The 25538-nt window shown below is 36.5% G+C and overlaps 1 long non-coding RNA gene across 3 annotated transcripts; it reads right to left on the reverse strand.

The window, feature by feature from the left end:
• Window positions 1–530: 530 nt before the first annotated feature.
• Window positions 531–2883, reverse strand: LOC136209564 (uncharacterized). Of its 3 annotated transcripts, none has more exons than XR_010677583.1 (4): window positions 2603–2883; window positions 2363–2502; window positions 2169–2241; window positions 531–1180 (listed from the first exon to the last, which is right to left on the reverse strand). It is a non-coding gene; the product is annotated as an uncharacterized lncRNA (long non-coding RNA). The 3 variants fall into 3 exon arrangements; XR_010677584.1 differs by having other exon boundaries at window positions 531–1193; XR_010677582.1 differs by lacking the exon at window positions 531–1180 and having other exon boundaries at window positions 2110–2241.
• Window positions 2884–25538: the final 22655 nt, after the last annotated feature.

Below are 25538 nucleotides of genomic sequence, written 5' to 3' on the forward strand. Positions count from 1 at the left end.
GAGCGCATCAAATTTAAGAAAAACGCTCGTTTTCTTTTGGATGACAGGATTCTATAATCGTAACGTCATTTGAGAATCGAGGACATTTTTTATTTCGCCTTCAGATGATATAGAGTTAAAATACTGTCACGAAAAATATGCAGACGACACGAAAACAAATGTCTGTCATTTACACTACTAGAAAAATCCTATTTACTGACGGAAAATTCCGTCAGGAAACGCCTAATTTCCGTCAGTAAATCAATTTACTGACGTAGTATTGACGGGAAGAAAAACGTGGATAAATTGCACGTCAGAAATTTGTTCTGACGGAATGTTGACGGAATAAACTGACGCTCCTCTGACGGAATTTCCGTCAAAATGTTCTGACGACTTTACTGACGTTCATAAACGTCAAGTATGTCTGACAGTATATTTGACGGACTGTATTCCATCAACATCATTATTCCGTCAGAAAACATATTTTGACGGAATTTTTGGTCAGTTAATTAAAATCAAATTTTTACATAAATAATAATATATTAGCACTGATTTCATAATTACAATTCATAAATAAAATATTATTACATATAAGATTTGGATTGAAGGGAGCTTACTATATCTACAAATGCATTTTTCTTGTAAGCCATATACATAAAATATGGAAAAGTCAAGTGAAGTAAAAATGGAAACTTAAGTATTTAGGACACAATTTTAGATAACCAACCTGAGTTTGGGTGCAAAATAACAAGCATGTGCGCATCTTTGGATTGAAGTAGTGTTTAGGTACAAAATATGCAACAATGATGGCACCAAGAATCTAGTTGAAAATAAAATATATGAAATAAATCATTCAGGACCTATCACCTATATCAACCTTCCTATCAACAAATAATTTGAAATTATCTAGTAAAGAAAAGGCACATTAGAATTGCTAAGAAAATTATTATCAAGTTCTTATCTGAAGCTGTCAAATCCAGAGACATGATAAGCAGCCGATGGTGATATAGGCATAGAAGTTGGTGGGTCTCGAATTAGACAAAAAAGACGCATTAAAAATAATCACACATGGGTAGCATCTAGTTCTACCTGATATCCAACTGCTGGTTTGATTTTAGACGTGAAAGCTCCTGCTCCAGTCATTAGAGTTCATCCTCTTGGCACTAGAAGAAGTATGGATGCACACACAAGCAACTATAACCTGAATGGAACTCCTAAAAAAAATTAAGCTGCCAAAAAAGCTATGGAAGCAGCCCAACATTTCTTTGCAAGTAAAGATAAACAAAAGGTATATAGGACCATCAAAAGGATTACTGGCAGGAGAGGAAAATAATAAAATTACATAAATTCCAGGAAGTCTACAATTTAAGGCCATAATAAACTTGCAGCTTTCAAAATGCTATATATAGCAACAAATAAGAGAGCGAAGCATCTAATATATGAAGATACATGATTAAATTATAACAGAATGTGTAACCAAAAAAAATAAAAATTATAACAGAGTTTTCAAATCACAACCAAATTAAGTTCAGGTAAAGATATGCAATTAGCTAACTTCTAGGATCTATGAAAAACATATACTTGATTTCAAAAGTGACAAGAGCTAAAAGAGCTACTACATTTCCTCTTCCTAGTCTCTACATAATTTTAACAAACATGAAACATCAACAAGCATACTTTGCAATACTCCAAAGAGCATTAAACTATCTCATATTTGCAACATTAGAATGAAATCAAGTCTAATCATTTCTATCAAAAAAGAAGATTCAAATTGATAAAAAAAACATTAGAATATATATTAAAAAAAGGGTGGTCCGGTGCATTATGCGTCCCCGCTTAAACGAGAGTCTGGGAAGAGGTCCCACCACAAAGGTGTACTGGGGCAAGTCTTCACCTGCCAATATTTTGGCAAGAGACCGCTCTTAAGACTCGAACCCGTGACCTCTCAATTACACGACAACAATGTTGCAAAGTTGTTTTTCTTACTACAAATTTATCACTAAACTGGTATCCTCCAAACCATAGCTTAACATGGAAGAATAAATAACCTATTAGATTTGAATTTTACAAGTAACAGGGAAACAGAAATGAACAGATAATCCAAAAAAAAATTATAATTGCCCACTATTAATAATTTATAGTTGGACCAAAAAAAATTGAAACAACAAAATAGGTCAAGAATAGATGACCTGAAACAGTGCAGGGTTGACCTAGAAGAATCTATTTTTTAGCTTAAAGAACCAAGGTTGAAAATCTGCTCTCCTGCAAAAGAAGAATAATGACAAATTATATTGTGTTATACTAAACATCATAAAATTCATCTGAATAATAACTTTTAAGGTGCAAATGAACTTGGTAAAAGTAGTTTATGTGTCCAACTGACCTTATTTGCTTTCTTTGAAAGCCTTTCAATGGATTTTTGACCATTTAAAACTAGATCCATCAAAACTTAACACCTTGGACTTTCTGAGTGAAAATCCATGGTTTGAACTTTGTGTACAAAGTGTGAGAAGCAATTTATTACTGAAAAAAAAAGAGCTAGCTAAGTTTAGTACAAAGACAAATACAACAAAGCTGAAAAAAGAAGATATAAAAACAATTAAGAAATATATGTCAGTTATACCGCATTGTAGATGAAGAACTACTAATCAAACTGGAACTGTGGGGCTTCCCCTGCAAATCATTAAGAAGAGTCTGCGGTAGTCTTTCATCTCCATTGGATTGTCAATGAACAGTAGAGTGAAATCGTTGGTTAGATGGGTGTCATCGTTCAGAGAAAGTGATGCAGAATCGTTGATGGTGAGAGCGGAGAGATCGTTATTGAGTGTTGAAGTCTGGATTGAAAGGGTAGAAAGAAGCAGAGCTTCACCCGAGAGAGATCAAGAAGAGAGAAAGAATGGGGGGTTGGCTGCGCAAATGTATTGTTAGGGTTGAGTTTAAAGTACCTTTTATTGGGATAAAAGAGAATGAGTTTTGACCATTGGATTATAAGCAATCAATGGCTAAGATTGTTTTCAAGCAATAGGTCAGGGATTTGCAGACATAGTTAATATGGTGTTCTTTTTGCATAAGTTAAAATCAATAATCATTTGTATAAATATAATTTACAATAAAAATAATTTGAGATTAACCAAACCCATAATATATAAATATGATAAATATATTTAATGTAATTTACAGTACATGTTTTTTGGATGAAAATATCAAAATATTAAAAAATCATAAAATGATGAGAAATATTTTTTAAAAATTATGTATCAGTATTCAAATAAAGGATATAGTGTTTTAATAAAAAAAATATTAACATACAAATATCTAATCTAAATAAAATATAACTGATATAAAAATAAAAAAAATGATTTTATTAGGTATTTTGATAAAATTAAGGTTATAGGAAAAAAAATATATACAAATATTATCCTCATACAATAAAAAGGTAAAAAATATCAAAAAAAAAATTATACAGAAGAATTTTAAACTAATATAAAAAAAATTAAACTTACGCTTCAAGATATTTTTTTAATGAATCTATACTAATAAAAATAATCATTTAACTCATAAAAAAAGAGTAATCATTTAAGGAAAAAAAATTCCATCAAAAACATTGGAGAGAATATTCCCGCCATAATTGTTTGACGGAATACCTATTCCGTCAGTACATTCCGTCAAACATGTTGACGGAAAGCTTTGACGGAATTCCGTCAGAATTTACTGACGGAATCTGTTCCGTCAAAATATTCCATCAGTAAATAGGTATTTTCTAGTAGTGGCATTGTGTCATGTGAAAGGGAAAATGGCATAGTGTGAAGGTACAATTTCAAAACACTTAATTCAATCCTTAGACAATATAGAATTCGAGTACGAATAGGGAATTAGATACTAGTCTATGTGACATCGATATTGTTCTTCAGAACATTTACTACTTGATACGATAAAGTTCACTTGCTCTTTAGAGTTAGAGATATGTTTTATCTCCTATCAAGTATGACGAGACAATCCGACTATATTTGAATTTTCTCACCGGAGCGATGCATCTTAATCCAACTTAAAGCTTCTTTGATAACCATGGCCTCAGATAGATGAGGATTGAGATTTTCTTGAAAAGCTCCCATCTTAGCTAGAATGCCTTCTCTGAAGTGATTACTTGATTATGCCATTTTACCGGGTCGGGTTGGGTTGATGTGATGTGGACTCTATATTTTTTTATTGAAAAAATAATAATATTTATTGTTATTATTTTTAATAATTCGGATTTAATTTTTTTTATAATTAAATTCCTTTTCTCCTAACGTTTCTTCAATGGTCATGGTCAATGGTTATGGTCAATTGTCAATATTAAATAAGGAGTAATCTTCCCTGATTTTATGAGTAACAATCCCTGATTTAATAAGGAGTAACCTTCCCTAGTTTCTCTCTCTCTTTATTCTCCATTAAATTAGAGCGTAACTGTTATTTTTTATTGTATAAATAGTTGTTGAGACTGTCATTCCATAGAGAAAGAATGACAATACAATTTTCTTTGAGTAAATCCAAACTGGGCATTTATAAAGTGCAGACAGAAACGAGTTCGTACGATGCAATTTGAATTCGTATGATGCAATTTTCTTTAAGTAATTTGTTTTACGTTATTTTTTAGTATTTTATGAGCGTTTTGTCCTTAGTTTGAGGGTATTTTACCTTATTCTCGTCTTAATTGGAGTTTAGAGTAATTTTAGAAATTGCTTGATGAGCTGACTGCGATTCCAAAATTAGAAGAAAAAAATCGAATCTGCCTAAAAACTCCAAAACCTTCCTTACTAAATTCTAAATCAATTATGGCAAGAAAATGAAACATCCTTAAAGGTTATGGAGATATAAATCTGCCTAAAAAGACTTCAAAATGTTCCTTGGTCAATTCCACATCAAATATGTCAAGATAAGGCAGCGATGTTAAGACTATAGAGACAATTTAGGTGGTTTTTATGTAAATATGTGACCCAAAACTCCTATAAATAGGGACTTATTGCTAGTTAGCTGACCATTTTTACATCGTTTGTAGCTTATTTTCATTCACTTTACCTTTTAGTTTCACTGGTTCTTACAAATTATTCTCTTTATTTCAGTTCTACTCCTCTTTTAGTGTAGCAAAGGTTAAACTAATCCATAGTTTAGACCGTGCAAAGCTAGACTTTGGTTTGTATTCACCTTGTGTACTCAAGTACTATTATATTGACGTTCTTATTTTCTTTCACCTTTATCTTCTTCCATTTCTAAGATTTCAATTCTAGTATATTTGAGCATGAGTTCCCTAATTCTATTTCTATGAGGCTTACATGTTTTAGCTCAATCATGAGCTAAATCCACATGGGCTAGGATGAAGGTGAACTTAGCCTAATCAAATATGAATATTTAATGAGTTTTAATATTGTGTTGTAAGAACTTAGCAAAAGAATTAAGTGAAAACCATTGCTTGTACAATTTACCTTATTTTCAGTCATCCCCTATCGATCTCATCAATTTCTCTCAACCCTAACTTACTATTTTCTTTAAAAATACAAGGAGATATATATTTATATTATTAACCAAATCTCAATAATGTAAACATTATTTACCCTTGCTACATAAAAAACAATGAAAGCCTAAACAAAAACATAGTTGTCAAATACAGATTCAAAAATTATGACGTATTCATCGAATCTTAAGATTGGACCTCTTCTAAGTCTATCAAATTCCTAGTCTGGTTGGTTTGCTCCCACCAACATCTCACTATGTTTCTGTTGACTTTTTACTTCTCAACTCACACTACATTCTTCAGTCTAACATCTACTCGGAGAAGAGAAACTTCTGCCTTTTGTATCTACAAAAGGCAGAAGTTTCTCTTCTCCGAGTAGATATTAGACTGAAGAATGCAGTGTGAGTTGAGAAGTAAAAAGTCAACAGAAACATAGTGAGATGTTGGTGGGAGCAAACCAACCAGACCAGGATTTTACTATACTTAGAAGATGTTCAAGATCTATAATTGTTTGGGCCTTACCTTATTGTCATAGGTTTCTTTCATTCTTTTCCTCTAGGCCTCAATTTTAATCGACGTTCGGTCTCTCCTTTCTTTGACCATGTCTAACTTTCTTCTCATGTTGGCATCATTATCTGCCTCAAAGTAAAGCACTTTTTTGGGACTTGTGGCACCAATGTCTATTGGGATATAGGATTCGACTTCATAAGAGAGGAAGAATGGAGTTTCTCCCGTAGACATCCTTTGGGAAGTCCTGTAGGCCTATTAGACACATGGTAAGTGGTCCACCTATGAGTCAATGAGTTTTAGCCTTTTTTTCAAGCCTTGGGCGATTGTATGGTTTTTTACTTCTGTTATTATGTTTCTCTAGGGTAGGCCATATAAGTGAATCGAAGTTTAAGGTGTAGCTACTGGCAGTAGGTTTTGAAAGTTGTGTTGTCAAATTGTTTCCCATTATCTGTAATGATTGTATGTAAGATTCCATACCTTGTGAGTATTTTCTATCCAAAAAAATAGTTGTCGTTGTTATGGCGGACATTGGCTCGGCTTCCACCCATTTGGTGAAGTGGTCCACTACAACTGACATGTACTTCTTCTACTTCTTGGCTTTGGGGAAAGGGCCCATGATGTGAAGTCCCCATGTCGCAAAGGGCCATGCTGGGTTGATGATTTTCATGGTTGAAGCGGGTGACCTTATCACTGGGGAATACATTTGGCAAGCCTCTCGCACTTCTTTACATACTCAACTACATCCTTCGCAATTAATGGACAATAGAGTCCTTGTAATTGGATCTTTCTAGCCAATGCTTCTCCGCCCTAACGGGCTCCATCGTCTCCCTCATGTATTTCCTTGAGGATATACTAGGCCTTCTTGAAACCCATGCATTTCAGCCATTGATGGATGAATGACTTTTAGTAGAGGATATACTCAACTACTCTTCCATTAAACGTTGCTTATCATTCTTAGGAACTGTGTATTTCCTAGACAAATAACAGAAATTTTGATTTAACAAAGAAACTTTGATTTCTTTATGGTTATATATAGACATTAACCCACTATATAGGAAATAAAATCTTTCCTAAATTTATTCCTTTTCCTTCTAATAAGGAAACATTATAAAAGAAACCCTAATTATCATCGTAGCAGACCAAATTAAGCCATAGTCAAATTTGAATCCTTTGTTTTTGACCTTCTTTTCCCAAAAAAAAAAACTAAGCCACGATGTATAGGTTTACTTAACTTTTGATCCGTTTTGTATTCTTTTTCCTTTTTGATTTGAGCTCAAAAGAAGAACTTAAAGTATCAATTGGAAGAGTAGAGGCTCATGATCGTGTTGGAGTGCTTGCAGAGTAGAATGTCTCTCTTCAAAGTAAAGTCTCTTCTTTAAGCCATATAGAAGGAGAATGCAAGTTGCCTAATAACATGTTCAGAGCAATACGTTAGACACCCACTGAGAAAGACGAAGAGAGTAAAGAGTTACAAAAATACATTTCTAGATGGACATCTAACTTGTTTCTCTAAACATGTTATTACAGTTGTACTTTCTGTTTCTCTCTCGATTAAAGAAGAGACTTTTCTTTAAAGACGGACATTCTACTCTACAAGCACTCTAAACCGATCAAAGAGCCTTTGCTCTTCCATTTGATACTTATTAAGCTTAAATAACCATATGCTTTTCCATTTGAAAGAGAAAGATAATGTTTAGAGAGAGAAAACTCCAAAAATGATGATTTTGAAAAATTAAAAATATGGTTCCCAGTAAATAGGGTTTTTTACATGAAATTCATATATATCATAATATTTATTATTTAGTTAATATTGATAATTTAATTAATATAATATCAAAATATAAGTTTTTATTTGATAAATGTCAAATTTTGTAACTGTTTTAGTTGATGAAGTTAGAGTGGAAATTCGTAAACTGCCCATTTGACCTAATTCATAATTTTAATTGACAAAGTTATAAATAATCTTTAAAAGTTGAATTTCTCTGTAAATTTCCCCAGTAAATATGATACTCAACAATTTTAATTCTTGAAAAATTTCATTTTGAAGTGGTTATTGATCAAATTTGACAAAGTAAACAAACATTCAAAATTAATTTTGCAACCACATGGTGTGTTCGAAAAAAAATCATAGGTACCAATCTCCAAATCGGCAGTACCACAGGTATGTATATATAATTAACTTTTTTTGTATAAACAATTGATTTTATTTCTTATATTAATTTTAATAATTAATAAAAGGAATCTACTAATTAACCAACCATCACATCCAAAATAATTGAGTAAATATTCCTTAATTCGCTAGCTAAATAAGGGAAATTACAAAGTTAGTGGTTAGGCTGATTTTAGAAATATAATGAGCTAATTCAAATTCCCCAAAAAATTAAGAATAATTTCTTAAAACCAGCAATTTAAAGGTATGAACTATTGACATTATTATATACAAAGATCTTATATTCATACTCGTTTTTTATTATTATAGGAAAAAATAGTACTTAAACATGTGGTCTTTATAATTTTCGTTACTTAAGTTTTTATCCTCAAATTTTCATATTTATTGAGTCTTTTTTAGTCCTTCACTAAAGATTTAGCTAATATAGTCGTTAGTAAAAGAGTCAATATATGTAAAAATTAAATACCAAATATAGTAGTGATAACTTGCTGGATCCGATTTGATGATCTCCGCCGTAGTTACCTGCAAAACAGAACCGGAGACAGGATCTCCGGGAAAACTCTCCGACGATCAAGTCAGTTTTTGTAGGAGGGTTGGTAAATTGACCATAGTATTGTGGGAAAAATGTGAATGTACCTTTCCCCCTTTGGCCTTAGGGCTTTTTATAAGTGTTCTTAAGTAACCGCCGAGGGCGGTTACCCCTTCCAGGCCATGTTCCGAGGGCGGTTACTCCTTTTTAGGTCATGCCCCCTCTCGTGGCTTTCGTGGCAACAAACGTGGTATCGTTTGTCCTGAGTGGGAGTTTTAGTGCTCCATTTAGGAATTCGGGGCGGTTACTCACTTCACCCGCTTCCTCTATTCGGGTCCCATCCCATCTTAGACCATGGATCTAAGTATGGGCTGGGCCCGTGTAATGAATTCGGCCCGGTTTGGCTTCACGGGTCATCATATGCCTCCCCCTTAGTTTGGCAAGAGCCCTTTAGGGTCTTTTTTATAGGAGACTCTTCGTTTTTGTCTGGATTTTCAAAATTCAAAAATTGTGACTTTCCCTTTCCCGTCGTTTCTTTTCCGGCATCCACCTTTTGCGTCGTTTCTCTTCCGGCATCAACCTTTTTGCGTCCGTTCTTCTCTGTGTCGTCTTTCATATGTAAGTGTTCCTTTCCAGAATTTGTACCTCGCTCGATTCTTTACTTCTGTTCATTTTCCTTCATCAATATGTCGAACCCTGACCTCGACTTCGCACCATTCGATGAAAATTACGTCTGCGAGGTCTCCCATGAGGTCGAGGAGATGGTTGATGAAGCTTCAACCAGCTCTCCTGGGTCTGATTCTCATCCCGCCGACTTCCTCCACCTGGCGAATACAACCGATGAGGGCCTAGGTTTTGACCCTAAAAAGTTGATTCCGCCACCTGTCCCAACCCCCCGTTTATTACCGAAGAAGGACAGGTCGGGAAGTCTAGTTTGTCAAGAGACAATTGACGATTTGCGGGAGCAGTATCCTTGGCTCCAAGGCCTCGAAACCCTTATTCTCGGGGAGGGTGAAGGACCGAGCGACTACCCAAAGGGGTATTTCACCATTTTCGTCGCCCAGATCATCTGCGGCTTCACGTATCCGCTGGCGGATGAGGTTGCCTCCGTCCTTGGCGGTTACGGAATCGCACCCGGTCAGTTGCATCCCAATGGATGGGCCGATTTAACTCTGGACAAATTTCTGGCGGATTGTCTGGAGGTTCCCTTCTCGCTCAAAATTTTCTCCAAGCTTCATCATTTCAAAAGTTCGGCGGGGTATTTTACTTTCATCCGTCAGAGCGGTTACTATGGTTTTGACGAGAAGCTGAACAAAATCCGTGAGTGGGACCGATCTTATTTCTTCATCAAGTTTCATGAAGGGAATCCGAACTTCCTTCGCCGTTGGGGCCGACCAAATGTAAAGAGTTTGAACTTCGGTTACCCCAGCGAGGAAGAATCCGCTGTGATCAAGTTTTTGAAGGGTACTCCTCCCTTTGTATGGACATATGATCAGGCTTTCCACATGCTAAGGAGCCGAGTGGCGATTGCCTATCGCGAGGGGGATCACGTTGTCTATATCCCTTATCGCGTTTTTGTACAAGGTACTTTTTATTTCCAAGTTGATGATTTCTTTTAACCCTTTGCAGGGGTGATCCTTTATCTCAACTCGCTGCAGATCGGGAGGCTAAAGCCCTAGCGAGAAGGAAGAGGCGAATGGAGGGAAACACTTCAGTCGCAGGGGCGAATTCTCCTGGAGGGGCGATTACTTCTATCGAGGCGGTTTCTCCCACAAGGGCCTCCGTTTCACAAGGTCCAGCTTCTGCTTCCGAGGACCTTCCCTTAACTAGGAAGCGGAAGAATCCTGCGGATACAGAGTCTTCTCGTCCCAGAAAGAAAAATGCTTCTGTGTCCCTCACTGTTGGCGGTACACATGTATACGCCTCGTCCAAAGGAAAAAGCAGTACACCAATCCATGAGGTATATTGATCTATTCCCCTTTTTTATGTTGTTAATTTTTCCTTATGAGTTATCTGCTGTTCTCCTGATCTTTCTCCTTATGCATTCGCAGCCAATTCCCGATATCAGCGGGTGGTGGACTAGGACCTTTGGCATGGCTGTGAGCTTCTCGTGTAGGGACATTGTTTCTTCCATATGCAATGTCCTTGGGCGACTCCCCTCTGCTTCCCGCGTGCGAGAGCAAGTGCCGCTTCCTATTGCTATGGAGGGGATTGAGAAGCGGGCCATAGAGGTATATTGTTACTTGTGATATTCTCTTTCAAGGATCTTGCATTTGTAGTAACCGCACATTTCTATCCGCTCTTATTATCTGCGAATCATCTTTTATGCAGATTATTAACTTCGCGGAGGGTGCTCTCCTAAGGGACGCTGAACGCGCTAAAGAGTTGGAGAACCTCTGAATTGGCGACTCAGAAGTCGCTTTATGATGATGTCCAAGGGAAGGTAAAGGCTCTTGAAGGCGCTTGTCAGAAGGTTATGAACGAGAAGGAGGAAGCTCTCAGATCCCTCCAGGCTAAGTCCGACGAGCTGCAAAAGGTCCTTGATGATCTAAATTCATCCAAGGAGGCTCTGGAGATGCAAAAGAAGAAAGCTGAGGAGATTCTAGCCGAAGATGGTGCTCGCATCTATTGGTATGGGGAGCGAATTCATGCTGCTTATGAGCATGGGCATCCAGATCGAGTACTTAGCCGCCCCAAGGTTCCCATCCCCGAAAAGGATCTAACTGAGAAGTGGGACAAGCTGGAAGCCGAGGATGCTGATATGGATGAGGTACTCTTCTTAGATTGGCAGAGTTTTCAGAACCCTCCAATTAGCTGCGAGATCCCTACTCAGAACGCGGAAAAAGAGGCACCACAAGACCTTTCTCAGCCTGAGCAAGAGGTACCGCCCTCTGAAGCGGTTACTGATTCGAGGGTTGAGGATTCGCTTGAAGCAGATCCGCCCACTGGAGGAGATGAGGGAGCCGCTAGAGGCGAGGAGGGCCATAGGGGTGAAGGAGAGGAAGCTGTAGCATAGTTTGATTTATATCTGGACTGTTGTATGTAACAAACTGCCCATATATATATATTTTCTTTTGCTTGCCGCTTTACCTATACGTGCGATTGTTGCTTTATTCCTTATTGCCCTTTGTTTTCATACGTGACCCTTGCCCTTTTGCCGACTCCATATTTGTATTTCCTCGTAGTTTAGTTTCGTTTCCGCTAGGGTGGCCAGACCCTTTTTGCAATTTTTTGAGTACTCGTTAATTCGCTTAATTTTATGCCTTATCTTATAATTTTTCTTTCGAAAATAATATAATCATAAGGTTAATCATAAGGTTTTGCGAGTGATGCGTAATCATGCATCCGCCTTTCTTTAAGAGGCAACACATTTATGTGTTTTTAAGTTTAACCATAAGGTTTTTGCGAGTGATGCGTAATCATGCATCCGCCTTTCTTAATAGGCAACACATTTATGTGTTTTTAAGTTTAACCATAAGGTTTTTGCGAGTGATGCGTAATCATGCATCCGCCTTTCTTAATAGGCAACACATTTATGTGTTTTTAAGTTTAACCATAAGGTTTTTGCACGATTTACCCGCCTTTTGTTTGTAGATAACACACTGAAGTGGTTGTCCTAAAAAGGATCCGCACTCAAACGCCGTATGCAACAATTGAATATCTTTATTGATAAAAGAAAAGACTTTTTGTTACATTGGTATATGAAATGTGCGGGATCAAAGCCTCATTAAAACCTTTTATCAGAAAACCCAGTGGGAAAAAACTCATAAAAGGAAAAAGAGTACTCGTCATCTCCCTGAACTACCCGGCCCGTTTATATAGGCGCAGATTTTCTAGATTCCAGGTGCGCGGGAGCTTTTTTCCGCTCATTTCTTCTATTTCAAAAGTTGATGGTCCCAGCTTCTTGGATACTCTGTAAGGTCCGATCCAGTTGACGCCTAATTTGCCTTTGCCATCTCTGGATTGTATTTTGTCCGCTTTTTTCAAGACCAAGTCGTTCTCGTTGATTATCACTTTTCGCACCCTTCTGTCATGATATTTCTTGATTCTATTGCGGTACACTGCCATTCGCATGTAAGCTTTTTCTCTTCGTTCTTCAACAGAATCTAATGCATCTCTAATGTTGATAGGATTTTGTGTGTCGCAATAATAAATTATTCGATCTGTAGGCGACCTGATTTCAACAGGTAGGACTACTTCGGCTCCATAAACCAACGAGAAAGGTGTTTCGCCAGTTGCTACTTTTACAGAAGTTCTGTATGCCCATAACATATGGGGTATCTCATCCGCCCAACCTGTTTTTTTATCACCTAGCCGCTTCTTGATACCTTGAATCATGGCCCTGTTGGTAACCTCTGTCATACCATTCGATTGGGGATGGTTTACGGAAGAAAAATGATTCTTGATCCCCATGCTTTCGCAGTATGCTTTGAACTTGACACAGTTGAACTGGGTGCCGTTGTCAGTTATAAGCTTTTGCGGGATTCCAAATCGCATGATAATGTTCTCTCGTAAGAACTCGATCATTCGTTCAGGTGTTTGAGCGGTTACTGCCGCCGCTTCTACCCATTTGCTGAAGTGGTCAACTGCGACTACCAAGTACTTCCTTTTCTTTGTCATTTCTGGGAATGGACCCACTATATCGATTCCCCATGTTGCGAATGGCCATGCCGTCATTATAGAGATTTGTTCGGCTCCGGGAACGTGCTTTTCATTCGCATGGATTTGACAGCTGTGACATTCCGCTACCATCTTCTGGGAATCCTCCATCACCTTTGGCCAATAGTATCCCATTAACTTGACCTTTCTTGCCAACGCCGCGGATGCTTCATGTGCGCCGCACATTCCTTCATGGAGTTCTCGCAGTACGTAGTCTCCTTCATTGCGGCTAACACATTTCAACCATGGACATGTATATGATTTTCGATACAAAGTTCCATCTCGAATTGAGTATCTCGTTGATTGTCCAATTTGCTTTCTGGCTAGGCTTTTGTCATCTGGCTAGGCATTATGTGATTTAGGAGCAAGTATTAATCTTATGCCTTTATCAATTTTCAGGAAATTGGGACTCGGAGAGCCTAAACCAACAAACATAACACTGCAGCTAGCGGACAGGTCAATCGCACGGCCTAGAGGCATAGTTGAAGATGTATTGGTGAAGGTGGACAAACTGATCTTCCCGGTCGATTTTGTGGTCCTCGACATGGAAGAAGATGACTCCGTCCCCATTCTTCTTGGGAGACCGTTCCTTGCAACCGGTAGGACATTGATACACATCCACGGAGGTAAATTGGTCATAAGGGTGCAGGACGAAGAGGTAACATTTAACATTTACGAGTCTATGAAATTTCCTCAAGAGAGTTCCAAAAGTTGTAATTTTGTGGATGCATTAATAGATGAATGTATTGAGGAAGTTGACCTTAACATAAGAAATACCTCTTTAGAACTCGGTCTAGGTGGTGAGGAATGTGAAAACTCGAATGAACCATTTGAAGACCTCCCACCTGAAAAATGTTATTGGTCAAGGGTCGAAAAGAGGACCTTGATCGTGAGATCAAACCTAAACCCAAAACCTCGCTAGAGCAGCCTCCAGAATTGGAGCTTAAGCCCTTGCCCAACAATCTGAAATATGTTTTTCTTCAACCTCCCACAGATTTACACGTTATTATTTCTTCTTTGTTGACAGTTGAACAGGAAGAAAGATTGGTGGAGGTGCCGAAGCAGCATAAAGGGGCCTTTGGATGGTCAATCCACAACATCAAAGGCATCGACCCCAAAATCTGCACGCATAGGATTTTCCTTGAGGAAGAGATTAAGCCATCTGCCCAACCTCAACGACGGCTCAACCCTAACATGAAAGAGGTGGTAAAAGCCGAGGTTATAAAACTCATCGACGCATGTATCATCTTTCCAATTTCTGATAGCCAATGAGTAAGCCCGGTTCAATGCGTGCCCAAAAAAGGGGGAACAACGGTAATGGAAAATGAAAAAGGGGAATTAATCCCAACTAGAAAGGTTAGGAGCTTTCTAGGACATGCGGGGTTTTATAGAAGGTTCATAAAGGATTTCTCAAAAATCACTAAACCCCTCACTCAATTATTACTGAAAGATGCTGATTTTAATTTCAATGAATAATGTATGTCTGCATTTAAATTATTGAAAAAGAAATTAATCGAAGCACCTATTATGGTAAGCCCGGATTGGTCCCTTCCCTTTGAATTGATGTGCGATGCCAGCGATTTAGCTGTAGGAGCCTGTCTTGGGCAGAGGGTGGATAAACTTTTTCACCCAATCTTTTATGCTAGCAAAACCTTAAATGATGCACATCAGAATTATTCAATAACTGAAATGGAATTGCTAGCCGTGGTTTTTGCCTTTGACAAATTTAGATCTTATTTGGTGCTATCTAAAGTAATTATTTTTACTGACCATGCAGCTTTAAGATATTTGATGAGCAAGCAAGATGCAAAACCTAGGCTGATCCGTTGGATCTTACTACTCAAAGAATTTGACATCGAGATCAGAGATAAGAAAGGCGTGGAAAACGTGATAGCAGACCACTTATCCAGGTTAGAGTCAGATCAGCAAGCTTTAGAACATGAGACAATCAAGGAGGTATTCCCGGACGAAACATTATATTCGGTACGAACTATCCCCTGGTTTGCAGATATCGCGAACTACAAAGTCGGTAACATTCTTCCCCCTGATTAAGATGCAAGCAAAAAACGTAAGTTTATGTTTGAAAACAAACAATATTTTTGGGAAGAACCATATTTGTTTCGATTCTGCACTGATGGCATAATTAGGAGATGTATACCTGAAGAGGAGGTAGATTCAGTGATTAATATGTGTCATTCTAGGGAACCAGGCGGTCACTTCGGGCCAGATAGGACAGTGGCAAAAATCCTCCAAAGTGGGTTTTGGTGGCCACAAATGCATAATGATGTTAGTAACTATATTAAATATTGTGATGCATGTCAGAGAGTAGGGAATATCTCTAGGAGGAATGAGATGCTTCAACAGGGCATTCTCGTGTGTGAGCTATTTGATGTTTGGGGCATAGATTTTATAGGACCCTTCCCCATGTCACACAACAACCAATACATTCTTGTGGCGGTTGACTACGTTTCCAAATGGGTAGAAGCAGAAGCTCTACCCACAAATGATGCTCGAATGGTGATATTTTCACCAGATTCGGCACCCCCTGGACCATCATCAGTGATGGGGGGGTCCCATTTCTGCAATAGACAATTTGACACGTTGCGCCAATAGTATGGCGTAGCTCATAGGGTTGCAACACCCTACCACCCTCAAACGAGTGGTCAGGTAGAAGTGTCGAATAGAGAGCTGAAACGTATTCTTGAGAAAACAGTAGGGAATGCTAGGAAAGACTGGAGCCTTAAGCTGGATGATGCCCTTTGGGCATACCGGACAGCTTTTAAGACTCCTATAGGAATGTCCCCCTATCGTTTGGTTTTCGGTAAATCTTGTCACCTACCTGTTGAATTAGAACATAAGGCATACTGGGCATTGAAATATCTAAATTTTGACCCTAAGCTTTCAGGTGAACTATGGTTAACTCAGCTGCACAAACTGGATGAGCTCCGGTACAATTCCTACGAGAACGCCAAGCTATACAAAGAGCGGACCAAAAGGGTGCATGATAGGAAAGTACAAAAGAAAACCTTTCAAATAGGCGATCAAGTACTTTTATACAACTCCCGATTGAGATTCTTCCCTGGCAAGCTCAAAAGTAGATGGTATGGGCCATTCTCAGTCATCAACACGCACCCCTCTAGAATGGTTGAAATCGAGGGGAAGGATGGGATCACCCAGAAAGTAAACGGGCACCGTCTTAAGATTTATCTTGGCAAAGATAATTCGGACATGCAAGTTCTGCGCCTGCAGACAATCACGTATCCCCCGGCCGATCAGTAAGTTGTCTTCTCCACCCTAACTTTTTACACTTGTTCTTTATGGTTTGTGATGCAATGTTGGAACTTATTGCATATTTTTAGTGTGAGGAGGAGGGGTAGACAAACTTACAAAAATTGTATAATTTTTAAATTTTTGTTACGTCGTGTCTAGTTTAGTTTTGCGTTTTTTGGGTTTTATTTATGTTTTGCATGTTTAGGACCTAAAACCGTGAACCTCCTTCGAATCTAAACTTTGTTATTTGTCCTTGAGGGCTGAGAACCGAATCTAAGATTGCATGACAACTAGTTTAGGTGTAGGACACAATCCTTGTATCTGTAAAAGCATGAGCTAAAGTTTGCATTTAGACCCTACTATTGAAGAAATGCTAAAATCATTACTTAGGTAGATAACTAAAGAATTGAAGGCATGTGATGTTAAACTTGAGTTTGGGGAGAACTAGTAAACACGAAATTGAAATCCAAAGAATTGTGAGTTGAATTTGAGCCCAAGAGTGAACATCAAAAAGCTCTTTTTCTTGACATTTTTGTGTGAATGCTTTGACTTGTGGAAAGATTACAGATTTTGCACCTAATACTGTGTTGAACCTACATGCAATGATTTGAGATGGTAGACGATGAAATCAGCCTCATTAGAATTAACCCTTTTCTTTACCTTATTTTCTCTTTTTCATCCACTCTAGGAAGCCCCTTTGAGCTTATATTTTTGTAGTTTGTAGATTTTTCTTTCGTCCTAACCCAATTTTTGCAAACCATCACTTGGTTTGTTACTTAACCCAGTTTTTGCAAAGCTCGAACTGAGCCTTTGTTTTCTTCTAGCGTTTTATCCTTGTTTATGGCATCATAGTAGCAAGCCAAAAGGCTAAGAAGTGATTGAGCAATGCTATCAAAAAAAAGGGGAAAAACAGAAAAAGAAAAGAAAAGAGACGAACAAAAGAAGGGGAGAACTTCATTCCTCAATTCTTAAAATCAAAACGTCTCAAGAAAAAAAAAAGAAATAATAATGAATAAAAAGCTCAGTCACTTCATATTTGCTAAAGTCATTTTAGCTTTGTTTTTCTAGCGCTAGAACTATTAACCCTTATTGTACCTTTAACCCTCTAACCACATTACAACCCCAATTCGAGGCTGTTTTTGATATCATCGGAGTCATATAGCATAGTAGAGGAACTCGGATGAACGTGCAAAATCAACGTAATCCTAAGCAAGAACATAAGCCGAGAGTAAACACTTTATCCACCAAAATTGTGTGAAATGAGTGAACTACCGATGGTGAGGTGTTTTACTTAGCGATCCCCTCAAGCTCGTTTAATTGAACATGTGTCCTTTTCCTTAAAACATATGACCTATGATAATTGAAATGCGGCTTTTGGATATCGTGTCTCTACTCTGTATTTCCGAATGCATGTAATTACAGATGCTCGGAATTGTGTCAAGCACATAGTCAAACCGGGAGGTTTCCTAGCTTGGTTGTGATTGCAGGTTTAGTTTTTTTAGTTTACTTAGGGACAAGTAAAGTTTTAAGTGCGAGGAGGTTTGATAGGGGTCAAAAACCCCCTATCTTTGGGTACGGTTTTAGGACGGTTTTTAGCGTTATTTAGTTAATAAGCGAGCAATTCTCGCATTTAAATGCTTTTGTGTGAGTTAGTTAGAAATTGGAAAAGTTTTATTTACTTTTCGTTGTTTAGGCTCGTTTTATGATCAATTTAGGTAAATACGGCCAAAATGGCATGCATATTATAATTCCGTTATCTTTTGAAGCTAATTGGTCCGTCAAAAGTCGCACCAAACGAAGCGTTTGCTCAAATAAGCGATTGGCGGGTCAATTTAGCCTTTGGACTAATGCTATCTGGAGTTTTTGTGCATGCGCAGGGATAAGTTCGGGCGAAAAACACACTTTTTGACATTCGGCGACCGCGCAGAGGCGTGCCGGGCAAGACTGCTTGACGAACTGGCCTATTTAGGCCAGCTCGCCGAGCATGCCCTCAGAGGCCTGCTCGGGCGAGCAGGACATGCCTGCTCGCGACGAGGAGTGCCTGCTCGGCGAGCAGACCTACGGGAATTGGTCAAAAAGACCAATTCCGCCCCCACGACTCCACGACCGGTCCCACGACTTCTGATGCACGTTTTACATATACGTGCATGTGAAGACAAGTGTACCTTAGTCGTGTATCAAGTAATAAAGTGAAAGTAGAGTATCGTTCCCACGAGGATGGTGATTATAAGTACTAATCTGTTTGCTTACTATCTATTATTTAAACAACCGAAATGTAGAGTTTGTTGGACAACCAAGCTAAAACTTAAGCAAGAAATGAAATAAAAATTACACAAATTAAGTGAGAGATTACTTATAATAAAAGAAACTAAGGCTTCTAGCTTCACTTAACCTCTTTGCTTGGTAATAACATTTAACCCCTTTTAAGTTGTTTTATTCTTTTTAAGATGGCGATTTTTCTTATTAACTAATAGTTCTCGAGATTGGTTCTAAACTCTCGACTAATTACTTTCCCTTGGTCCGGCTCAAGTAATTAATCAAGAGAAGCATTAAGTTTTCTTATTTCCAAACCTTCGATTTATTACTTTCCCTTGGTCCGGCTCAAGTAATAAATCTAAGATTTGTAGCAAGATTAAATCTAAACCTTTTTAACCTACTTTACCTTGGTCCGGCTAAAGTGATTACTTAAGATTCAAGAAAAACCGCTCGAGTAATTAGTTCTAAACTTTCGATTAATTACTTTTCCTTGGTCTGACTCAAGTAATTAATCCAAAGAAGCATTAAGTTTTCTTATTTCCAAATCTTCGATTTATTACTTTCCCTTGGTCCGGCTCAAGTAATAAATTAAAGATTTGTAATAAGATTCATGAAAAACCTTGGAAAACCAATAAGCCACACTAAATGGTCATTAGGTCCAACTTATGAATTTCGATTAATCAATTAAATCACAGTCAATATAAATGATTAATTATATCCAAGTAGAGAGTTGGCCCATCTCCTACAAGCATTAAGAATAATAAGTTAGTTCTCCAAAAGGATAAAGATAACTTAAATAGGTTAAACGTAATTACCACATAATTAAGGTTAAGATCCACTTTTAGCCTTAGTTAAGAGGGGTTTAGCCCATCATTAGATTAAAACACATTTTAGAAAGATAGATAATAGAGTTCATATTAATAAAAGAGATTAAAGTTTAGAAGAAACCGTAGTGACGATTACCGAACGAACTTCTTCGGTAACTTGAAACTTACTTTTATTAGATGAACTTTTGCACAAAAAACACTCTAACAACAATAAGAACAACACAAACAACTGATTCTTAAGGATAAGAATCAACAAAATAACATTATAGAGGGAAGAATTAAGCCTAAGCTTGGTGTGTCTTCAAATGGCACCCAAGGCCTCCTTTTATAGTAAAATGATACACAAAATTCCAAAGACCAAGTCTCCTTATGGCCTCCCACTCCCTAATCTTCTGAATTTTGCATTTAAGAGAGAATGGTGGAAGACTTTGACAATTTAGGAGTTGAAATGTGTAAATGTGGGAAAGGAATCATAGGCTTCAACATGTTCATCAACTTGGATAATTTTCTGGGCTTGATACACTTCGAATTTGGAGAAACTATTATAAGTCACTTGTTCATCTTTCTCTTAGCTTTCCAACGCATTTTGAATCGCCTCAATTCGAGTCCGTATGAGGGAGATACGTTAAAAATACGAAAATGTGTCAAATCTGTCCTAGTGTGAACAATTGTACTTTTATTTTACAGCACACATCCACGACGAAGTGTACGCTGCTGTCACTAAAACTCTTTGTTTCTGGTCCCTTTTACTCCCGAGTTGTCGCCTTAAGCCCCGACTTGGTTATTTGTGCCGAAAACCTTGCGAAAGTGCCTAAAAAACACACAAAGTGGCTTAGATACATAAAATGAAGAAAATATACAAAAACCATTATTAAAATGGTACAAAATAACTAGTAATTAAATACTAAAAATGCTCTAAATTACGACGATAACAACACCCCCAAACTTAAGCTTTGCTTGTCCTCAAGCAAAGAAAAGCTGAAAACAAAATTTATCGTCGAATAAGTCAACGTAAAGTCAGGAATTATTTTAATCGAAAATGAGCAAAAAATCTATATTCAAATCTCGGACTATTTCTTTGGATAAAATGAATTGTTTTTACACTCTTATTTTTCAAACCGAAATTTTTCATTATGTTGAATAAAATTGAACCAATTGAAACACCTCGCATGGAAGTCACTCTTACGCTCAAGTGTTTAGGGCATTAAATTTTCGCTCAAATCCGATAAAAACACTAACTATTAGAAATTGCATGGTCATCCAAATCTTTACCAAACACGACTGACTATAAACACGATCAAAAGGTCTTTAACGGGTTGTAACGTTGGTTGAAGGTAAAGGTATGAAGAAGGGGAGATTTTGTGGGTAGGTAAATTCACGGGCAATTATTTGATAGATTCACAAAAAAAAAAGATTGTCTTTCGGAAATTCAGAATTTTTGTAACGGAAATTCCTCTTTTATTTATATGATACTATATATTTTTATTTATATTTATATAGATTTTTTATTTCTTTTTATTTTTTATTTCTTTTTTGACTTTTGACTTTATATATAAATATCAATATGAATTGTATTTATATATATATATATATATATATAGAAAGTATGAAATATACGAAAATAGAGAAGTATAACCGTTATATATCGGTAGAAGTGTTGGTCTGAATTTTGTGTTTATTGTGAATCACCATCTCAAGGATATTGGTTACTAATTACCCGTAAATTTAGGGGGGACAAAAATGATATTTATGAAGGGAGTGCGGCTTGTAACGTGGTGAAACGAATGGAATGTCTAGGCTCAAAGGGGTGAACGACGGAGAATGCATTTAAGGTGGGCTACTATTTCGAGTTTGAAATGTGGGGGTAAAACAAGGAAGGCCTTAATCATGTCGTGTTTTGAGCTAGACGCGTGAGGTTTTGACCGGTATTTGATGCAAATTTTCAAGTTTCGTGTAATTATGGAACACTCGTGAGAAAAAATGAAGCATTAGTGAATGCTTTTTAAATTAGGCTCAAAAACTCACTTTGGAAAGGTAATGTGTGCCAATTAACTCAATTTTATTCCTCAAAATGTAAATGTCGATTTGTTAAATACTGAGTGAAATCAAAAAATTACGTATTCAAAATAGTCCAAAATTTGTTTACAAAATTTAAGATTTTCAAATAAAATTTCATCCTATCAAAATTTAACATTTATTCTAGACAAAATTTTGTTTGATTTTCTTATTTGATCAAAGCAAAACTTTAGAATGGGGCTTTTATTCAAATTTATTTAACAAAAACATTTATTCAAAAGCTAAACAAAGATAGTAAAAATAAAGGGAAACATAAAAGTAATAAAAATAAAATGCAAAATAACACAAAAGTAAAAATAAAGTGTAAAATAACACAACATTAAAATTAGACATACGTCACACACGATTGAAACAAAAGTACAAAAATAAAAATAACGTGCTATCCTTTACTCTCATCCCCCATTAGTGTAGTATTTAGTCTCGAAATGCGAAATAAAAACTAACGCTAAAGTAGAAAGTAAAGGATAGAAGGACTCCCTGTCTAAGGCAACTGTGAAAATTATAGTGTCTTGAGTGGATTGGAGGTAGAAATTAAATGCTTAGTGGAGGTTGTCGCTGGAAAAGTTGTCGGAGATAGAGGGAACTGCAAAGGGAAGAAAAAGATCAATAGAAAAAAAATGATAAAAAGAAAAAGGAAGAAAGAGGACAAAAAAATGAAAGAAAGAAAAAAAAGAAAAAAATAAAAAAAAGAAAAAAAATAAGGGGGGAAGGGGAGTGAGGAGTTCCAGGAGGTTTAGAAACCTCCTGGAACTTGGGCACCTCGTCGAAGTGCTAATGCACCTCGGCGAGGTGCATTCTCACCTTGGCGAGGTGAGTACTCACCTCGCCTAGGTGAGTATTCCAGAGACTTTTGTCTCTGGAACATTACACTTTTTTTTTTGTTTTTTTTTCATTTTTTTTACTTTATTTGTTTTATTTATATTTATTGATTATATATATATAATAAAAATAGAAAATTAAAGGAGTAAAAAAGTTAGAAATATCGGGTTGCCTCCCGACAAGCGCTAAGTTTAAAGTCGTTTAGCTCGATTTATACTTCCCTTTTTATGTAAACGCATGAAGTCGTATGAGGAATCCAAATTCTTTGATAAAAATCCTATAAATGCACATTGGATTATCATATTGGAGATAACTTAATAAAATCCACGATATAAATTTAAAAAAATTAAGTACGAGTTTCGATTTCTCCCTTTTTGACTCCCGTGATAAGTCATATAACACATAAAATGTTTGAGTCGGGATTATCTCGAACTCCTCTATCGTAGATTTTAAAATTTTCAACTCTTCTCTTTTGGTTGGACGGTCATTATTCTCCGTTAATATTGGCTCCAAAGAACTATCAAGAAAATTATCATGATGAGGCTCATTTGGAATAAATATTTCAATCCGATCATCTGAATCAAACTCTCTAATTGACATATCTGCAGTTAAATCAATTAGTAGACTGTGTTTAATGTAAACATCTCTTATTAAAGTATAGGAACTATCATATTGATTTTCTTTTGAAGAAATAAAATCAATCATTAGTTCCTCAATAGTCTTTTCTTCATCACCAATATGTTGTGGTGAATTTGACCATCATGTTGATATTCGAACCATGAATTTTCAGGTTCGTCCTTCCAATTTGAGTAGAATGAGCTGAAAACTTTTTCTGTCGACGAATGTATTTTCCATGAAAAATCATTCATCGCCATCTCCCTACAAAAGAATCATAAAAAAAAGGTGCAGAAAAAAAAAATCAAAATATTTACAAAAACGTTTAAATTAATAGAAGTTCGACTAGATTAATATTACAACTCAACCATCCCCGGCAACGGCGCCAAAAACTTGATGCACGTTTTACGTATACGTGCATGTGAAGGCAAGTGTACCTTAGTCGTGTATCAAGTAATAAAGTGAAAGTAGAGTATCGTTCCCACGAGGATGGTGATTATAAGTACTAATCTGTTTGCTTACTATCTATTATTTAAACAACCGAAATGTAGAGTTTGTTGGACAACCAAGCTAAAACTTAAGCAAGAAATGAAATAAAAATTACACAAATTAAGTGAGAGATTACTTATAATAAAAGAAACTAAGGCTTCTAGCTTCACTTAACCTCTTTGTTTGGTAATAACATTTAACCCCTTTTAAGTTGTTTTATTCTTTTTAAGATGACGATTTTTCTTATTAACTAATAGTTCTCGAGATTGGTTCTAAACTCTCGACTAATTACTTTCCCTTGGTCCGGCTCAAGTAATTAATCAAGAGAAGCATTAAGTTTTCTTATTTCCAAACCTTCGATTTATTACTTTCTCTTGGTCCGGCTCAAGTAATAAATCTAAGATTTGTAGCAAGATTAAATCTAAACCTTTTTAACCTACTTTACCTTGGTCCGGCTAAAGTGATTACTTAAGATTCAAGAAAAACCGCTCGAGTAATTAGTTCTAAACTTTCGATTAATTACTTTTCCTTGGTCCGACTCAAGTAATTAATCCAAAGAAGCATTAAGTTTTCTTATTTCCAAATCTTCGATTTATTACTTTCCCTTGGTCCGGCTCAAGTAATAAATTAAAGATTTGTAATAAGATTCATGAAAAACCTTGGAAAACCAATAAGCCACACTAAATGGTCATTAGGTCCAACTTATGAATTTCGATTAATCAATTAAATCACGGTCAATATAAATGATTAATTATATCCAAGTAGAGAGTTGGCCCATCTCCTACAAGCATTAAGAATAATAAGTTAGTTCTCCAAAAGGATAAAGATAACTTAAATAGGTTAAACATAATTACCACATAATTAAGGTTAAGATCCACTTTTAGCCTTAGTTAAGAGGGGTTTAGCCCATCATTAGATTAAAACACATTTTAGAAAGATAGATAATAGAGTTCATCTTAATAAAAGAGATTAAAGTTTAGAAGAAACCATAGTGACGATTACCGAACGAACTTCTTCGGTAACTTGAAACTTACTTTTATTAGATGAACTTTTGCACAAAAAACACTCTAACAACAATAAGAACAACACAAACAACTGATTCTTAAGGATAAGAATCAACAAAATAACATTATAGAGGGAAGAATTAAGCCTAAGCTTGGTGTGTCTTCAAATGGCACCCAAGGCCTCCTTTTATAGTAAAATGATACATAAAATTCCAAAGACCAAGTCTCCTTATGGCCTCCCACTCCCTAATCTTCTGAATTTTGCATTTAAGAGAGAATGGTGGAAGACTTTGATAATTTAGGAGTTGAAATGTGTAAATGTGGGAAAGGAATCATAGGCTTCAACATGTTCATCAACTTGGATAATTTTCTGGGCTTGATACACTTCGAATTTGGAGAAACTATTATAAGTCACTTGTTCATCTTTCTCTTAGCTTTCCAACGCATTTTGAATCGCCTCAATCCGAGTCCGTATGAGGGAGATACGTTAAAAATACGAAAATGTGTCAAATCTGTCCTAGTGTGAACAATTGTACTTTTATTTTACAGCACACATCCACGACGAAGTGTACGCTGCTGTCACTAAAACTCTTTGTTTCTGGTCCCTTTTACTCCCGAGTTGTCGCCTTAAGCCCCGACTTGGTTATTTGTGCCGAAAACCTTGCGAAAGTGCCTAAAAAACACACAAAGTGGCTTAGATACATAAAATGAAGAAAATATACAAAAACCATTATTAAAATTTATTAAAATGGTACAAAATAACTAGTAATTAAATACTAAAAATGCTCTAAATTACGACGATAACAACTTCCCACCTGTATAAGGACACGAAATAGGTTAAGAA

The sequence above is a fragment of the Euphorbia lathyris genome, chromosome 10, assembly GCF_963576675.1.
Source record: "Euphorbia lathyris chromosome 10, ddEupLath1.1, whole genome shotgun sequence".
In the NCBI taxonomy this organism is placed as follows: domain Eukaryota; kingdom Viridiplantae; phylum Streptophyta; class Magnoliopsida; order Malpighiales; family Euphorbiaceae; genus Euphorbia; species Euphorbia lathyris.